General features: G+C 40.4%; 1 protein-coding gene across 1 annotated transcript in view; it reads left to right on the forward strand.

Moving 5' to 3' along the window:
- Positions 1 to 1,383: 1,383 nt before the first annotated feature.
- Positions 1,384 to 18,493, forward strand: part of LOC124798776 (dynein intermediate chain 2, ciliary-like) — a 73,329-nt gene continuing 56,219 nt past the window's right edge. The window contains exon 1 of the mRNA XM_047262305.1: positions 1,384 to 1,419. The gene's annotated coding sequence lies outside the window, so the exon portion shown is untranslated. The remainder of the gene's footprint in view (positions 1,420 to 18,493) is intronic.

Raw genomic sequence — 18,493 nt, forward strand, 5'->3', positions numbered from 1 at the left:
CAAGGTACTCAACATCAATTTAATTAGATAAACCAGTTAAAATTAACTTTGAAAACACAGACGTCCATCCTTGAAACAAAAAAATATGTAGATGTCCAATTTTGATGTGAACATACTTGCAGGTGTGTATTTTTGATGCTCAGGAAATCGCTTCATAATGCTGTGAATCTTTTACAAGGGTATCTGCTGTGAAATTGTAGGAATTTGGGCATAATGAGAAAGAAATTAAGTTTTAAACCATACTATTTTATTGAATAAAATAAAAAAATACAATAATTGTAATAATCATTTAAGTGTAACACACAGAATAAGATGTAACTTTTAGTGATGTTTTACTTGTTATGCTCATTTACAGGATTTTGAGTAGTAATGAAACGTGTTTTATTTGCAAGTTCTTACATTAAGAGGAAATTGCCACAGAAAGTTAAAATTTTTAATTTACATTTAGACATATAATTTCAAATAGACTTGAATCTGATCTCAAATAGCCATTAAAACGAGGTCATTGCCGAAATCGTTCTGCCTTCTTAGATATTATTACACGTCGTCCACTGTTGTTTACACTGGTAGGTTTGCTAGTATGTCTATTTGATTTGTTTTGGCCGTTATTTTCACTCTGAAGTGCGAGTGGTTTTTTTACGCACTTTTGACTATTATTTCCCACTGATCCATTGTAACCAGTTGTGCACATGATTTTTCGATCTACTTCAGATTTCTGTATCCCGTTTATACCTGATAATTTTCTTCGGACGTTACTTGGAGCTGCTGCTTGTAGCTCGCGGTTTTCGTCTCGAAGATTACTGATATCTCGCTACAGAATATCAACGACTAGCTGAAGGCTTTGTAATTGTTCCTTCAGCGTCTCAATTCCACTATTACAGTTATTACAAACTCCGTTTTTTACAGTAAAACTATAACTTTTAGTCAAATTCACATCACTTGCTTCTTTACTTGACGCCATCTTGTCTACGTCTCCACTTAGCAACACCACAACACGACGTGTTTTTGCTCATTTCACTCAGAAAATACCATGAACAACTCATAAGATCACGAAAGATATCATTTCGTACCGGAATCGCTACAGATCACAAACTTCACTCAAGGGAGTGAAAAAGCATCACTACCAACAATGGTGTAAGTATCGAGGACACTGCGCAATAGCTGCCAGGGTAGCTGCCCACTGACGTCACGCCAGGGGTCTGGCAAGCGGCAAACACGCGGAATGTAACACTGGTCGGGCCGACAGATCAATTCGTCTGTAGAAGATCAGCGGACATATGGTGCGAGGTGGCTATTAGTGGCCATTGAGTGTTGTATATAAAGTATAGATGTGGCTACCCGGTGGTAGTACTCGTCAAATTGTTAACCTTGTTACACAAAATACGTAGCATAGGCTACAAATTAAATTACAAGCAACAGGTTACAACTTGGTTTGTTCAGTGTTATCTTTACAATGAAAAATCATATCTTTCTTAATTGTTTAAAAAGGTATTTTTGTTATAGAATGCTTCACTGTCAACCACGACCCTACCACCGTTTCAAATGTATTTTCATGCAATTCCATAATGTTCTGCCTTCTACTTAATCCAAGGAACGTGTAGCATTTTCCTTTTTCTGGTTACATATTAGGCTACTTCAGATTTAATTTCGTATCTGTGTACATTCTGTTTGGCATGCAGTCTTTCGAGCAGGACTACCCGGACGAACTGAGTTGTAACCAAATATTTCTTGTGCTCAACGAAATATTGTTTACGAGAAGTAAAGTTACTTACACTAAAAATAATCTTTCTTTTGCAAGAGGAGGACTTCCGTTTACTCTAGCAGAATTTCCGAACAGAAGTATGACGTATTATATGTACGAGGACGGGTGTGCAATAAGCAGGTACCTCTTTAGTATAAACTTGTAAGGTACTAAGGCCTCGCTTCCTGTCAAGCGGGCTTACAGGACCCCCACACACTTCCTGACAAACAGGGAAACATGGTGATAAGTGATAAATGTGACAAATGGGTAATATAAATGTTCAAAACATTGTGAAATCTAACCGACACTGTTTCTCCCAATTTAAACAATGTTTTTAAAATCTGATATAAATAAAAGTTGGTTTACAGCTGGTATAAAAATCGCCCTCGCAAGGAAAATATTTGTATAATCGAATAAAAAACAGAAACCTCACTAAATAGGCTACGCAAAACTACTATTCTATACGTCTAGTAGTAAGTAACAGTTCATTCGCACTGTTAACTCGGAAGCACATTCGAAACCGGAGACAATGCCCGGGAGAATCTTCACTAGTATACCTAAAAATATTTTCTTTATAATCTGTTATAGGGATCGTGTTGATAGAATTTAAAATGTTCACATTAACTTTTGCGCTGCAAGCTGTTGGCTTCTCACGAGGTCAGTAATCCTGGTTGCCCCGTTCTCTGTAAAATAAACTTGAAATCGCACGAAGGTTTTTTAGGCGAAAGAAGGATAGTCGTTGACGTAAAATAGATGCAACTTTGAAAACGTTGTTACTTGCTGCGCTTTTTAAATCTTTTTATACATGCGACCCATGTAAGATGTCAATTCCTTTGCAAGAATGAAATTATTCAAGTGCTTGTTTATGTTTACTCTTTTTCATAATAGTTGCAGTTTTAACACTTCTGTGCCCATCAGATGAGAATTTTCTTCTTCGGTGGTATAATTTACTCTACATGGAAACTCGGCGTAATTTTGTTTACAGTTTTCGTTTCCCGCAAACTCAAAAGAGAGTTTAGCGCTGAAGGTAATCACTGGATCACTTTGAATCACGTAAACTGCTGTAGTATAACGCGATTTAGTTACCGGATGTTTCCTTTTTCTTTATTTATGTATTATTCAACCTTAGAAAATGAGTATTATTGTACTGATGTCCTCAATGAATGCACATGTATTTCTTATAAAATGTACACAAGTAAGAACACAAATACCAATGCATACTATGTCGGGAAAGTCCAAAACAGCACAAATAACATTGTTCTCAGCAAATGTTACATGTTTGAATAACATAAACCTATTTTTCCCTTCTGTTGTAAATGTTTCGACGATAGAAATGAAACATTCATAAAGAACATTTGTATCCACGTCCATACAGTGTAAACTATATGAATTACACAGCAAGGGCTACTGGCCATTGCCCAACATATTATGATTTCTTCCTATTCTGTTTGCATGTGAAGAGCATAAGTGCCTCTATGTGCACGTCGGTTTAACTGTTTTATGGTCTCTGTGGGAACAATTTGTAGGAAGCTACAGTACATTCCTACATATGTCATTTAATGAGGAACTAGGACGTAGCACAATTGCAGGATGGAGGCAGTAATTGCAGGGGGGGAGGGGGGGGGGGAAGGGCTCGTCTGGTGTTTACCAAGAGAGGTGGCACCGCATTCGGCCTTCCAGGTTTAGGTTTTCCATGATTTTCCAGAATCATTCCAACCACATGCTGGAATGGATTTTTTGAGAGGGCAAAAAGGATTTCATTCCCCACCCTGTGTTCCCCGTCCCATGCAACTGAAACAGGATACCATCTAATACTCTGAATCTGTGGTGCCGTGAGAAGTATGTTTTAAAGCTTGCCTCTGATCCTTACTGCAGGAGCTCCAGCTATCTATGCCAAACAGATAACCTTACTTGTTGAAGTACTGACTCCCAGTCCATAAATGTAGCTACTATGTGAACAGTGATAGTGTGTTATTATTCTTAAGTATTACGTATTTTGTTGTCAGTTTAAAAGCAAGTTTGCTGCATGTCTGTCAAACTTGTTGTCAAGTTTTATAGGTAGGCAGCAGAGAATATGGTTGGGACGTAGCCTTCATCTTTGATGAAATGTTAAACCCTAATTTTCCTTCCTTTTTCTTACTTCATATAACTTTGAAAATCGGCTGTGCACTTGATACCCCAAAAATCACATGAGTCATTACAAGTGAGATGGAAAGTGATAAAGGATCTCTTGTCAAAAATTTTGGATTTTTTGCATTCAGTATTAATTTCTGAACAATTTGGAAAACAAGAAAAGGAAAAAAAGAAACAAAAAGATTTCTGTTGCTAAACTTGGGTGAGTTATGACAAGGTGAATATCTGTGATGGAAAAGAGATGTTTTGAGATAATGAATTTTAATCTTTCACTTTATTACCATGGTTTAATTGGACATATTTAAGAAACAAATTGTGCATATAATGTCCCTTGCTAAATGATGTAGTGTTTGTTTATGTTTAACACTATGTGTTATGTTGTTAGCCCACTTAAGATCTATAGCACATTGCAGTGTACATAAATTTAAAATCGAGTGAATTGGCCCTACGTTGAGAGAAATTAGTTAACCCCATGTTTTTTTGCAAAGTATTGGTATTTTTAGTCAATGTTATGACCAACTGCAAATTGGCAACATCTGTAGCCATTTCTAACTATTATAAAAAGAGCCCACATATCTTGTTCATCATTTTTGTAATTACAGAATTTTCTTTTTTCATACAAAACTACTCTGAGCTCCTTAAAATGCCTCTCAAATGTAGTAAATGATATTTTGTGAAGCATTGCATACAAAGTTGCAAAATTTTGTAAAGGAGCTTCTTGTGAGGTCTATGTTATTTCCACATAACAACAATAAGTCTGTTTCTAGAAGACTGACATTGATTGCCTTTAATGATATTATTGCCCCCTGTTGGTTTAAAACAATTTTCAGACCAAATCAGGTCTGTAAAGAAAGAAGTAAGTTATTATAATTTACAAAAAAATGAAAATGGTTCTTTTAGAGCATATCGAACATTTTTGTCTGTACTGAAAATTTTACTTCTGCAACAAAAGGTCCCTTTTTGCTTTCTGTCTCACATATGTGTTTGTTCCAAACTGCATATTTAGGATTACCATTTTTTTTTCACTGGTTGCGGGAATTGTAAATATGCATTACTGAAATGAATTTTTAAGAAACACTGGCAACTTGGCTAATTTGGTTTGTAATTCTCCTAGACAAGGCATCGGATATGCACCTGTACTGTAGGTGAAGTTTGTAGTGGCTTTTAAATCATCACAAATTCTTATTGCACTGCCTGAGATTTAAATTATAAACATAGACATTCCCCAACAGTCTGGATAGACAGGCTATGTAACCCCTACATCTCATAGTCTGTGCAACTCTGATTCAACTACCTCCCATCACCTCACGGAATCCAGAACCTAAACAGACCCACAAAACAGTCATGAACCTTTCCTCCAGAAGCCTTAGCCCCACAGAAATGTCAGTCCTTTCCAAAGGCCTCAGCTTTTGCCCCACTCCCAAATTCAATCATACAGGACTTGTTAAAGACCTTCTCTCCTTTTCCCGGTCCCTACAGTGGAAACACTTTTTCGCAACCAACTCTTCCAATCAGACTGAACCAAAGACCAATATTGAACCTTGCCTAACTCAGTTCACACCTCCATTCAACTGTGATCCACCCCCACTGCCCCCAAACCACCCCCTGGTAACTTTCCAGAATTCTTAACCTCAAACCTTGTCACACCATCATTCCCTAAATCCCTCAACTTGCAAACTAACCTTTATCTCCTCAGAAAGAACTGCAGTCCACCATTGACATGGTGGACCACAAGCTGCTGCTTATGAAGCTCCAGAAGTATGGGATTAGAGGTGTAGCCCACAATTGGTTCCATAGCTACCTTAGTCAAAGAAAGCAACATGTAGAAATAAGAAAATCAGAGACATTCAGGCACTGTAGGTCAGATATACTACATACAACAAATGGCGTCCCTCAGGGATCTGTCCTTGGCCCTATTCTTTTCATATTGTTCGTAAATGATCTCCCAGAACACATACCAAATGCCAGCTCCTTTCTGTATGCGGACGACACAAATATCCTGATAACCAATAGAGGTGACACATTGCAAGATGCAGTTAATGAAACTACTTGTCATTTACAAATGTGGTTTGAAGCAGAGAGACTACTCATAAATACTAAAAAAACTGTATGAATTTCCATACTAGACAAAATCTAACCCCCTTCAATGCAGTTATAGTTATCGGCAAAGATGACATTACGAACAGGCAGGACACCGAATTTCTTGGACTTACCATCAGTAACACACTAAATTGGATACCACATATTGAGGCATTGTCACAAAAGATTAGAAAAACCATCTATCTGTTACGACCATTAAAAGACATAGCTAGTGTAGATACCTTGAAGCTGGTGTACCTTGCCCTGTTTGAGTCTGTCTTGAGCTATGGCCTAATCTGGGGAAAGAGCTCTGATTCTCTCATAACTTTCAAGTTACAAAAACAAGTAGTAGTAGTTGTTGTTGTGGTCATCAGTCCTGAGACTGGTTTGATGCAGCTCTCCATCCTACTCTATCCTGTGCAAGCTTCTTCATCTCCCAGTACCTACTGCAACCTACATCCATCTCTTGGTCTCCCTCTACGATTTTTACCCTCCACGCTGCCCTCCAATGCTAAATTGGTGATCCCTTGATGCCTCAGAACATGTCCTACCAACCGATCCCTTCTTCTAGTCAAGTTGTGCCACAAACTCCTCTTCTCCTCAATCCTATTCAGTACCTCCTCATTAGTTATGTGATCTACCCATCTAATCTTCAGCATTCTTCTGTAGCACCACATTTCGAAAGCTTCTATTCTCTTCTTGTCCAAACTATTTAACGTCCATGTTTCACTTCTATACATGGCTACACTCCATACAAATACTTTCAGAAACGACTTCCTGACACTTAAATCTATACTCGATGTTAAAAAATTTCTCTTCTTCAGAAACGCTTTCCTTCCCATTGCCAGTCTACATTTTATATCCTCTCTACTTCGACGATCATCAGTTATTTTGCTCCCCAAATAGCAAAACTCCTTTACTACTTTAAGTGTCTCATTTCCTAATCTAATTCCCTCAGCATCACCCGACTTAATTCTACTACATTCCATTATCCTCGTTTTGCTTTTGTTGATGTTCATCTTACATCCTCCTTTCAAGACACTATCCATTCCGTTCAACTGCTCTTCCAAGCCCTTCGCCGTCTCTGACAGAATCACAATGTCATCGGCGAACCTCAAAGTTTTTACTTCTTCTCCATGGATTTTAATACCTACTACGAATTTTTCTTTTGTTCCCTGCACTGCTTGCTCGATATACAGATTGAATAACATCGGGGAGAGGCTACAACCCTGTCACACTCCCTTCCCAACCACTGCTTCCCTTCCATGCCCCTCAACTCTTATAACTACCATTTGGTTTCTATACAAATTGTAAATAGCCTTTCGCTCCCTATATCTTACCCCTGCCACCTTCAGAATTTGAAAGAGAGTATTCCAATCAACATTGTCAAAAGCTTTCTCTAAGTCAACAAATGCCAGAAACGTAGGTTTGCCTTTCTTTAATCTAGCTTCTAAGATAAGTTGTAGGGTCAGTATTGCCTCACGTGTCCCAGTATTTCTACGGAATCCAAACTGGTCCTCCCCTAGGTCGGCTTCTACTAGTTTTTCCATTCGTCTGTAAAGAATTTGCGTTAGTATTTTGCAGCCGTGACTAATTAAACTGATAGTTCGGTAATTTTCACATCTGTCAACACCTGCTATCTTTGGGATTGGAATTATTATATTCTTCTTGAAGTCTGAGGGTATTTCGCCTGTCTCATACATCTTGCTCGCCAGATGGTAGAGTTTTTGTCAGGACTGGCTCTCCCAAGGTCGTCAGTAGTTCTAATGGAATGTTGTCTACTCCCGGGGCCTTGTTTCGACTCAGGTCTTTCTCTGTCAAACTCTTCACGCAGTATCATATCTCCCATTTCATCTTCATCTACATCCTCTTCCATTTCCATAATATTGTCCTCAACTACATCGCCCTTGTATAGATCCTCTATATACTCCTTCCACCTTTCTGCTTTCCCTTCTTTGCTTTGAACTGGGTTTCCATCTGTAAGTAGTATGAATAATGAAATGTAAAAAAAGAACTGAACACTGTAAACCACTGTTTAAACAGCTAAAATTCCTGCCACTACCATGCTTCTATATATTGGAACTAGCTTGTTTTACAGTACAGCACTTGGACGCCCTCAACAGAAATGCAGACCACCACACACATGACACCAGAAACAAAACACAGTTACAAATTAGAGCCCACAAAACAAAATTATATGCGAATGGGGTTAAATGTATGGGCATTAAAATATACAACCACCTCCCAACAGACATAGAAATAAGCAAAAGCCCAAAAATAATGAGAATTAAATTAAAGGAATTGCTACTAATTTCTTGAAACAAAATTGTAATTACTTGCAATAAGCTGTTTATTCAGTTGTAGATGTTTCTACTTAGTAAGATAATTTAATTATTGTTTGTTACTCATATTCTCTCTGTATCTCTTATGTGTATTCTGCTATGTGCAGTATGCACCACCGTCATCTCTCATCACACACCACCTTTTTTATATTTTGTCTATATAACCTATATGTATTCTGCTATGTGAGTTATGTGCCACTACTGTCATCACTCACCATATATCATCTGAACATAATTTTTTAAATTGACTTGTCCTATATCATGATGTGCTTGGCTGTACAAATTGTATGATCTACAGGACCAATAACAAATCAAATCAAATCTAAAAACTGATCCTGACCTTATAAACCTACCTGTGGACAAAGGATCCATCACTGTTGTTTTGAACTGCAAGGATTATGTGGCGGAAGGACTCTGCCAGCTGTCAGATACTTCCGCTTACAAACCTTGCCACAGTGGCCCCATTCCAGTAATCCAGGAGGATCTCCAGTCACCACTCAAATCCTTAGACTCATCCCAGAACCTCTCCCCGGAGTCCATCTCTCTACTTACCCCTACTATCTCCTGCAGTCCCACATTCAACATGCCTCCTAAAGTCCATAAACTTAACCACCCAGAATGCCCCCTTGTGGCCGGTTACTGTGCCCCCACTGAGAGAATCTTTGCTCTCGTAGACCAACACCTTCAACCTATTACCCGGAACCTACCCTCCTATATAAAAGATACCAACTATTTCCTCCACTGACTCTTCACAGTTCCTGTCCCTTTACCACATGGTGCCCTGCTCGTCACTATTGATGCCACTTCCCTTTACACTAAAGCTCCTAGTGCCCATGGTCTTACCACTACTGAACACTATCTTCTCCAATGCCTGACAGTTCCGAAACCAAAAATCTCCTTCCTAGTCGCCATAACCAACTATATCCTCACCCTCACTTACTTCTCCTTTGAAGACATTACCTACAAACAAAACTGGGGTACAACTATGGGCACCTGCATGGCACCATCCAATGCCAACCTATTCATGGGCCATCTGGAGGAATCCATCCTAAAACTCCAGAATCCTAAATCGCTCACCTGGTTCAGACTCATTGATGACATCTTTGCTACCTGGATCAAACCCTACCCATGTTTCTCCAGAACCTCAGGAACTTCTCCCCCATTTGCTTTACCTGGTCCTACTCTGCCCAACAAGCCACCTTCCTAGACATTGACCTCCACCCCGAAGATGGCTACATCAGTACCTCTGTCCATATCAAACCTACTAACCACGAGCAATACCTCCACTGAACCACTGGTTCAGATTCATTGATGACATCTTTGCTATCTGGATCAAAGGTGAGGACACCCTACCCATGTTCCTCCAGAACCTCAGGAACTTCTCCCCCATTTGCTTTACCCGGTCCTACTCTGCCCAACAAGTCACCTTCCTAGACATTGACCTCCACCCTGAAGAAGGCTACATCAGTACCTCTGCCCATATCAAACCTACTAACCACCAGCAATACCTCCACTTTGACAGTTGCCACATCTTCCACACCAGGAAGTCCCTTCTGTACAACCTAGTCACCCACAGTCATTGCATCTGCAGTGACAAGCAGTCCCTCTCGAAATATACTGAGGGTCTCACTGAAGCCTTCACTGACTGTAGTTATCCTCCCAACTTTGTACAAAAACAAATCTTCCCTGCGTTATCTTTCCAGTCTCCCACCACCTCCCAGAGTCCCACCGTCCAGCCACAGAGGAGCACACACACCACTGGAGCATCTGAATTATATTCTCCGTCAGGTTTTTGATTACCTCTCGTCATGCTCTGAAATGAGAAATGTCCTGCCCACCATCCTTCCCACCTGTCCCGCAGTGGTATTCCGCTGTCCACTGAACCTATACAATATACTCATCCCTCCTTACACAACACCTGCTCCCAATCCTTTGCATCATGGTTTATACCCTGTAATAGACCTAGATGCAAGACCTGTCCCATACATCCTCCCACCACCACCTACACCTGTCCGGTCACCAACATCACCTATCCTGTCAAAGGCAGGACTACCTGTGAAACAAGTCATGTGGTCTACAAGCTAAGCTGCAACCACTATGCTGCATTCTATGTGGGCATGACAACCAACAAGCTGTCTGCCCACATGAATGACCACTGACAAACTGTGGCTAAGAAACAAGTGGACTACCCGGTTCCTGAACACATTGCCAAACATGATATCCTTCATTTCAATGACTGCTTCACAGGCTGTGCCATATGGATCCTTCCCACCAACACCAGCTTTTCTGAATTGTGCAGGTGGTAACTTTCCCTGCAATACCTCTTACATTCCCCTAACCCTACTGGCCTCAACCTACGTTAGTCACTGTCCTCAACCATCCAGCTCCTTCCCTGTTCCCATTCCAGTACTATGCAGCCATCATTCCACCACCACATCCAGTCTTTTTATTTCTCTCCTTTTCTGCTACTTACCCGCCCCTCCCCCTCCCCTTCTCTCCCCTGCCCTCTGTCTAACCTGCAGCACTTCACCGTCCACCAGCCTCACCATACTATCCCTCCCCCTCCCCGTCCCAGCCTCCTTATCCCCATCCAGTCACCACTCCTATCATGCACTGGTGCTGCTGCTCGCAATGTGGTTTCACTTGCCTCAGACTGCTGTCGGGAGTGCGAGTTGCATTTTTGAGAGGGTGTGTGCATGTGCATATGTGTGTCTATTGTTGAGGAAGGCCTTAATGGCAGAAAGCTATAGTTGTGAGAGTCTTTTTGGTGTGCCTATCTGTGACTCAGCATCTCCGCTGAGGATATGGTGAGTAGCAGCTTTCCTTCTCATAATATTGTTACACTATAAGCAGTATTAGAGCACATGCAACAGTACCAAATTAGGGATTAACCATCTAAAACCTAGTGACTGAAGAGTGCCATTTTTTTCAAAATCCATTTGCCATACTATTGTGTTCTTGCTACTCTGTTGCATGTCCCTAGAGTTGTTTCAAGTGTGAAATTGTGGAGAAAATGTTTCAAACATACATTAGTAGATGGCACGTGGTTGTTGTGCTAGACAGTGCTTTCCTCTGGAGTTCCAAATGCCACGAGTCAAAGTCTCCTGCATTTAGTTGATGCACAGATTGGGTGGTAAGCAGAGTGAATGTAAACCTTTGTTTTTTTTTAATCAATAAAACCTTTTTCTAATGGAAGAAAATAATCTGGATTTCAAAAATAGCAAATAGTTGGAGAAGTGAACAGACAAAAACCTGTTGGGAAAATGTTATAAAAAAACCATTTCTTTCTCAGCATCACAGGGAGTCAGTTAATAAACTTTGAAACACCTGAGCTGAAGAATGGCATTGTGTTAGAAATATAAAATGGTTTTTGTTGCGATTGGTCCTATAGTTTATACATTACTGCTGTATTTTTGTACTTTTATTAAAACAAATAAAATGTAGTACCTCAGTTTTAATGGCATTTCAAACAAATCTTTCTGGTTGGCACTTTAATAAATCACTTAGTTTCTAATTTGCAGTGATGAGATAAGCAGCATATTTTTGTGGTGTCGGCACATCTGCTAAGTTTTTGGATACGAATAAATTTTGTACAAAAAGAGAGACACTGCCTCTTGGCTCTCCTGGAAAATGTGAGATTCGGTAGTTGAAAAGTTTGACATTTACATTCATCATTTGTGAATGAAGGTAACCAATAGGACTACTACCTTTCACTTACTCTTCTTAACATGTCTGTAGATGATACCGTTTGAAAATGGAAAACACTTGTTCAAACCCAAAGTAATAAAAATTGACAACAGCAGGACATTACACGCAAATTTGCTAAAGATCTGTTAGTTGTAGATGACACAGAAGACAAGCTACAACTCAGTAATCATAAATTGAATCAGATCTCCTGTGACTACAATTTACTGATTTCAAAGAATAAAACAAAAGCAATGATATTCATAATAACATAGCCATGTAGATAAAAATAACATTGATGGTATGCCTGTTGAATAAGTTTCTCATTTCACTATCTAGGCTGTGAAGCTGGTTATAACTATGACAACAATAAACATATAAAACTCAACAGATTTTAAGCAATGTATGGTACAACAAAATGCTATCTGAAAGGAAAAAAGAATGGAAACACAACTCAGGTTTTATAAATTTATGGCTATTGCAGTGTTTTTATATATTCGTTTGGAATATATTCATTTATCTTCAACAGCCATGCTGCAGTGGATATGCCAGTTCCCGTCATATCACCAGACTTAAGTACTGTCGAGCATAGTTGACACTTGGGTGGGTGACCATCCAGGTCGCCCTGTTCTGTTGACCTATCAGAGTGCTCCCAGCCTCGTGTGAGACCCAGACTTATTTTACATTTGACTAATTTTAAGAAAGATAGTACACCAGATTTTACATTCCAATCTCAGTTTTTTAACATTTTAGATGCGCATCACGGTTTTACCGTCGTTTACACTGATGGCTTCAAACAGGAGAATTTCCTTGGCTGTTCTCTAGTGTTCCCTGATCATGTTACCCGGATTCGCATCCCTGATGAATATACCGTTTTTGCAGTGGAGCTCCACATGATCCTGAAGGCACTGGAGCGGGTGAATTGTGTTCGGGGCAATTGATTTCTCCTCTGCTCCAATTCTCTTAGTGCTTTACAATCATTTCAGAATCTGTACCCAACTGAGGAGATGGTTCAGCTGATATATGACCAACTGTACTTGCTCCAACGGCGGGGTAAGGAGGTGTCGTGCTGGTTGCCTGGTCTTGTAGGAATATGGGGCAATGATCAGGCTGCCAAGGAGGCCTGCAGAGAGCAGGATTTGGTCCAGTGTCCTATTCCCTTGCAGTCTGTCATTTCTGCACTCCACAAGAAGTGCATGGAGTTGTGGGAGGAAGAATGGCTGGCGGTGATGGCCAATAAACTGTGGTAGGTGAAGTCAACAACTCGGCTGTGGCGTTCCTCCTGCCAGTTGCTCAGGCGGGAAGAAGTGACCCTCACACGTCTTCAGATTGGGCACTGTCCTCTCACAAATAGCTTTCTATTACGGCAGAAGAATCCCCAATTTTGTGATGCTTGTGGTGTGCACATCTCTGTCTGCCACATTTTAACTGACTGCATTTCATACCGTGATGCAAGGGCAGAAGCACAAGTTGATGGGGATCTGCCCTGTGTTTTAGCTAATGATGAGACGTGTGTGTCTAGGGTTTTAAAGTTTTGTGATGTGTCTGGACCCTGGTCTAAACTTTTAGACTGGAGGTTTTAGTGTATTGGACAGTGGCTGGCTCCTCCCTTTTTCCTTGCGGTCAGCCAGCCACTTCCATCTGCTTTATTGTTTTAGCTCCCTCTACCACTTTCTTCCTGTGTTGTCCATGTTTTACTGCTGGTGGCATGATTCGTCCCACGCTTCAGTGTGGGTAGGCCCATATTTTTCCAAGCTTGTTACCTGTGTTTTACATTCTGTTTTATCTTAATGTTCTGAGTCTTTTCTTGACACCTGTCTCAATCTGTAACTGAGCGGGCGCTGAAGACCTTGCCGTTGTGCGCCCATACAACCCTCTCCATCCATCCATCATCCAGCCTCGTGATACCAATTGCGGAGCTATGTGATGGTGTAATAGTGACTACAGATCACTAAAACTGACAAAGGGGGAAAGGGGGGAGGGATGGTGCCTGACCCCATGTGCCCTTCCATATCCATATCCAATGATGCCATTTGGCTGAGGACGACACGGTGGTCAGTCGGTACCGAGAGGTCTTCCGAGGCCCATTCAGAGTTTTACGTATTTTTTATGTGGCATTGTTATGAATCACATTAATGACCAAAACTAAAAGTAACATTATACGCTATCTATATAGTTAACTGAGCTATCAGTTGTAGTAGATTAGATTAGATTAGATTAATTATTCATTCCATAGACCCATAGAAGAGGTAATCCTTCTGGGTGTGGAACATGTCGGGAAGTCTTCAAATTGTTCTATATATGCTCATAGATAATGTGCATGCCATGTGCTACATGCTGAATGTTCTCCCTTTCTGCTCCACTGTTTAGCTTCGGATACGTGTGTAGTTTTTATTTATACAATGAGTCAAAACATTAGCCATGGTTCTAATTAATTTTAGAATTACCCAGGATTTTCTTAGGACGTCAGAGCCTGTTGATTTTTCAAAGCTACATTAGAATTTCTTGAGATCCACAATTACATTATCATCCCAGGCTTTCTCCCAGTGTAGCACAATATCAAAGTTATTTTTCCCCTAAGCATATAGCTTCTGCAAATGGTGATTTTTTTTAAGGTGGAGTTTTTGAATATTTATGTAATTAGAGGAGGAATGGAAAGGATGTTGTTGACTGTTTTGAATTTTTCAGAATGCTGCTAAAAGTGCTTGTTGTCTTCCCACTTGTGGTGGAGGTATATGACTTAGAACTGATAGCCACAAGATGGAAGTAACCTACTTGTAGTTGTGCCTGAAATAATTCACATTGTGTGATTTAATTTGATGTCTATTTTCTTGGTGTGGGGGCTATGAATCCAGATGGGGCAGTAGTGTTCTGCTACTAAATAAACCAGTGTTAAAGCTTTTGTTTATAGCATAGATGCCAAAGAGACCCTTGTGATGCCACATGGCTTTTGTACAACATTATTCCTTGTATGGAGTTTTCTACATCTACATCTACATCCATACTCCACAAGCCATCTGACGGTGTATGGCGGAGGGTACCTTGAGTACCTCTGTCAGTTCTCCCTTCTATTCCAGTCTCGTATTGCTTGTGGAAGGAAGGATTGTCGGTATGCTTCTGTGTGGGCTCTAATTTCTCTGATTTTATCCTCATGGTCTCTTCACGAGATATACGTAGGAAGGAGCAATATACTGCTTGACTCTTCAGTGAAGGTATGTTCTCGAAACTTTAACAAAAGCCCGTACCGAGCTACTGAGCGTCTCTCCTGCAGAGTCTTTCACTGGAGTTTATCTATCATCTCCGTAACGCTTTCGCAATTACTAAATGATCCTGTAACAAAGCGCGCTGCTCTCCGTTGGATCTTCTCTATCTCTTCTATCAACCCTATCTGGTACGGATCCCACACTGCTGAGCAGTATTCAAGCAGTGGGCAAACAAGCATACTGTAACCTACTTCCTTTGTTTTCGGACTGCATTTCCTTAGGATTCTTCCAATGAATCTCAGTCTGGCATCTGCTTTACCGACGATCAACTTTATATAATCATTCCATTTTAAATCACTCCTAATGCGTACTCCCAGATAATTTATGGAATTAACTGCTTCCAGTTGCTGAGCAGCTATTTTGTAGCTAAATGATAAGGGATCTATCTTTCTATGTATTCACAGCACATTACACTTGTCTACATTGCGATTCAATTGCCATTTCCTGCACCATGCGTCAATTCACTGCAGATCCTCCTGCATTTCACTACAATTTTCCATTGTTACAACCTCTCGATGTACCACAGAATCATCCGCAAAAAGCCTCAGTGAACTTCCGATGTCATCCACAAGGTCATTTATGTATATTGTGAATAGCAATGGTCCCACGACACTCCCCTGTGGCACACCTGAAATCACTCTTACTTCGGAAGACTTCTCTCCATTGAGAATGACATGCTGCGTTCTGTTATCTAGGAATTCTTCAATACAATCACACAATTGGTCTGATAGTCCATATGCTCTTACTTTGTTCATTAAACGACTGTGGGGAACTGTATCGAACACCTTGCGGAAGTCAAGAAGCATGGCATCTACCTGTGAACCCGTGTCTATGGCCCTCTGAGTCTCGTGGACGAATAGCGCGAGCTGGGTTTCACACGAGCGTCTTTTACGAAACCCATGCTGATTCTTACAGATTAGATTTCCAGTCTCCAGAAAAGTCATTATACTCGAACATAATACGTGTTCCAAAATTATACAACTGATCGACGTTAGAGACATAGGTCTATAGTTCTGCACATCCGTTCGATGTCCCCTCTTGAAAACAGGGATGACCTGTGCCCTTTTCCAATCCTTTGGAACTCTACGCTCTTCTGGAGACCTACGGTACACCGCTGAAGAAGGGGGGCAAGTTCCTTCGCGTACTCTGTTTAAAATCGAACTGGTATCCTATCAGGTCCAGCGGCCTTTCCTCTTTTGAGCGATTTTAATTGTTTCTCTATCCCTCTGTCATCTATTTCGATATCTACCATTTTTTCATCTGTGCGACAATCTAGAGAAGGAACTATAGTGCAGTCTTCCTCTGTGAAACAGCTTTGGAAAAAGACATTTAGTATTTAGGCCTTTAGTCTGTTATCCTCTGTTTCAGTACCATTTTGGTCACAGAGTGTCTGGACATTTTGTTTTGATCCACCTACCTCCTTGACATAAGACCAAAATTTCTTAGGATTTTCTGCCAAGTCAGTACATAGAATTTTCCTTTCGAATTCATTGAATGCCTCTCGCATAGCCCTCCTCACACTACATTTCGCTTTGTGTAATTTTTGTTTGTCTGCAAGGCTGTGGTTATGTTTATGTTTGCTGTGAGTTCCCTTTGCTTCCGCAGCAGTTTTCTAACTCGGTTGTTGTACCACGGTGGCTCTTTTCCATCTCTTACGATCTTGCTTGGCACATACTCATCTAACGCATATTGTATGATGGTTTTGAACTTTGTCCACTGATCTTCAACACTATCTGTACTTGAGACAAAACTTTTGTGTTGAGCCATCAGGTACTCTGTAATCTGCTTTATGTCACTTTTGCTAAACAGAAAAATCTTCCTACCTTTTTTAATATTTCTATTTACGGCTGAAATCATCGATGTAGTAACCGCTTTACGATCGCTGATTCCCTGTTCTGCATTAACTGTTTCAGATAGTTCGGGTCTGTTTGTCACCAGAAGGTCTAATATGTTATCGCCACGAGTTGGTTCTCTGTTTAACTGCTCAAGGTAGTTTTCAGATAAAGCACTTAAAAGAATTTCACTGGATTCTTTGCCCCTGCCACCTGTTATGAATGTTTAAGTCTCCCTGTCTACATCCGGCAAATTAAAATCTCCACCCAGAACTATAACATGGTGGGGAAATCTACTCGAAATATTTTCCAAATTATCCTTCAGGTGCTCAGCCACAACAGCTGCTGAGCGTGGGGGCCTATAGAGACATCCAATCACCATGTCTGAGCCTGCTTTAACCGTGACCTTCACCCAAATTATTTCACATTTCGGATCTCCATCAATTTCCTTCGATACTATTGCACTTCTTATCGCTATAAACACGCCTCCCCCTTCACTGTCCAGCCTGTCTCTGCGGTATACATTCCAATCTTAGTTTTGCAGCTGTTTTGTCAAGTGTTCCTTGTAGCTTAACATTCTGTCTAAAATAACTCCTACATAAATTTCACAAAATCAAGCAGAAAAGCTTGGACCATTGTGCAAAAACTTGGGGAAACTAGCAAGTTGCTTCAAGGCAATGTACCCATCTCTCATAATGTGGCTGCTACCCACATAGTTAATACTGCAAGAGCCCCACGGGAAAAAAAAGGGTAATAACCAAAAAGGATGAAAGCTGTGTACATGTATCTATATCGACTTACATGCTGTACAAGCCACCATACAGTGTGTGGTGGTGGGTACCTTGACCACCACTAATCATTTCCCTTCCTCTCCCACTTGCAAATAGATTGAGGGAAAAATGACTGTCTATATGGCTCTGTACAAGCCCTAATTTCTTGTATCTTATGTTTGTCATCCTGATACAAAATTTATGTTGGTGTGTGTAGGATCATCTGCAGTCAGCTTGTTTCCAGTTCTCTAAATTTTCTCAATAGCGTTTCTCAAAAAGAATGTTGCATTCCATACAAGGATTCCCATTTGAGTTCCTGAAGCATCTCCAGAATACTTGGCGTGTTGATTGAATCTACCAGTAACAAATCTAGTAGCCTGCCTCGGAACTGCTTTGATGTCTTCCTTTAACCTGATCTTTTGGGGATACCAAACACCCGAGAAATATTCAAGAGTGAACTGCACTAGTGTTCTATGTGCTGTATCCTGTACAGATGAACCACACTTTCCTAAAACTCTCCCAATAAAGAGAGATGGAATTCCTTAGCTCAACAAAGTGGTGTACATGACTGTATAAGATAGGGAACAATGTAGTCAGAGAACGGCTTAAAGTTTTTGATGTCAATGAAAAAATAAAAGACATAGGAGGA

Source organism: Schistocerca piceifrons, chromosome 5 (genome assembly GCF_021461385.2).
Source record: "Schistocerca piceifrons isolate TAMUIC-IGC-003096 chromosome 5, iqSchPice1.1, whole genome shotgun sequence".
NCBI lineage: Eukaryota > Metazoa > Arthropoda > Insecta > Orthoptera > Acrididae > Schistocerca > Schistocerca piceifrons.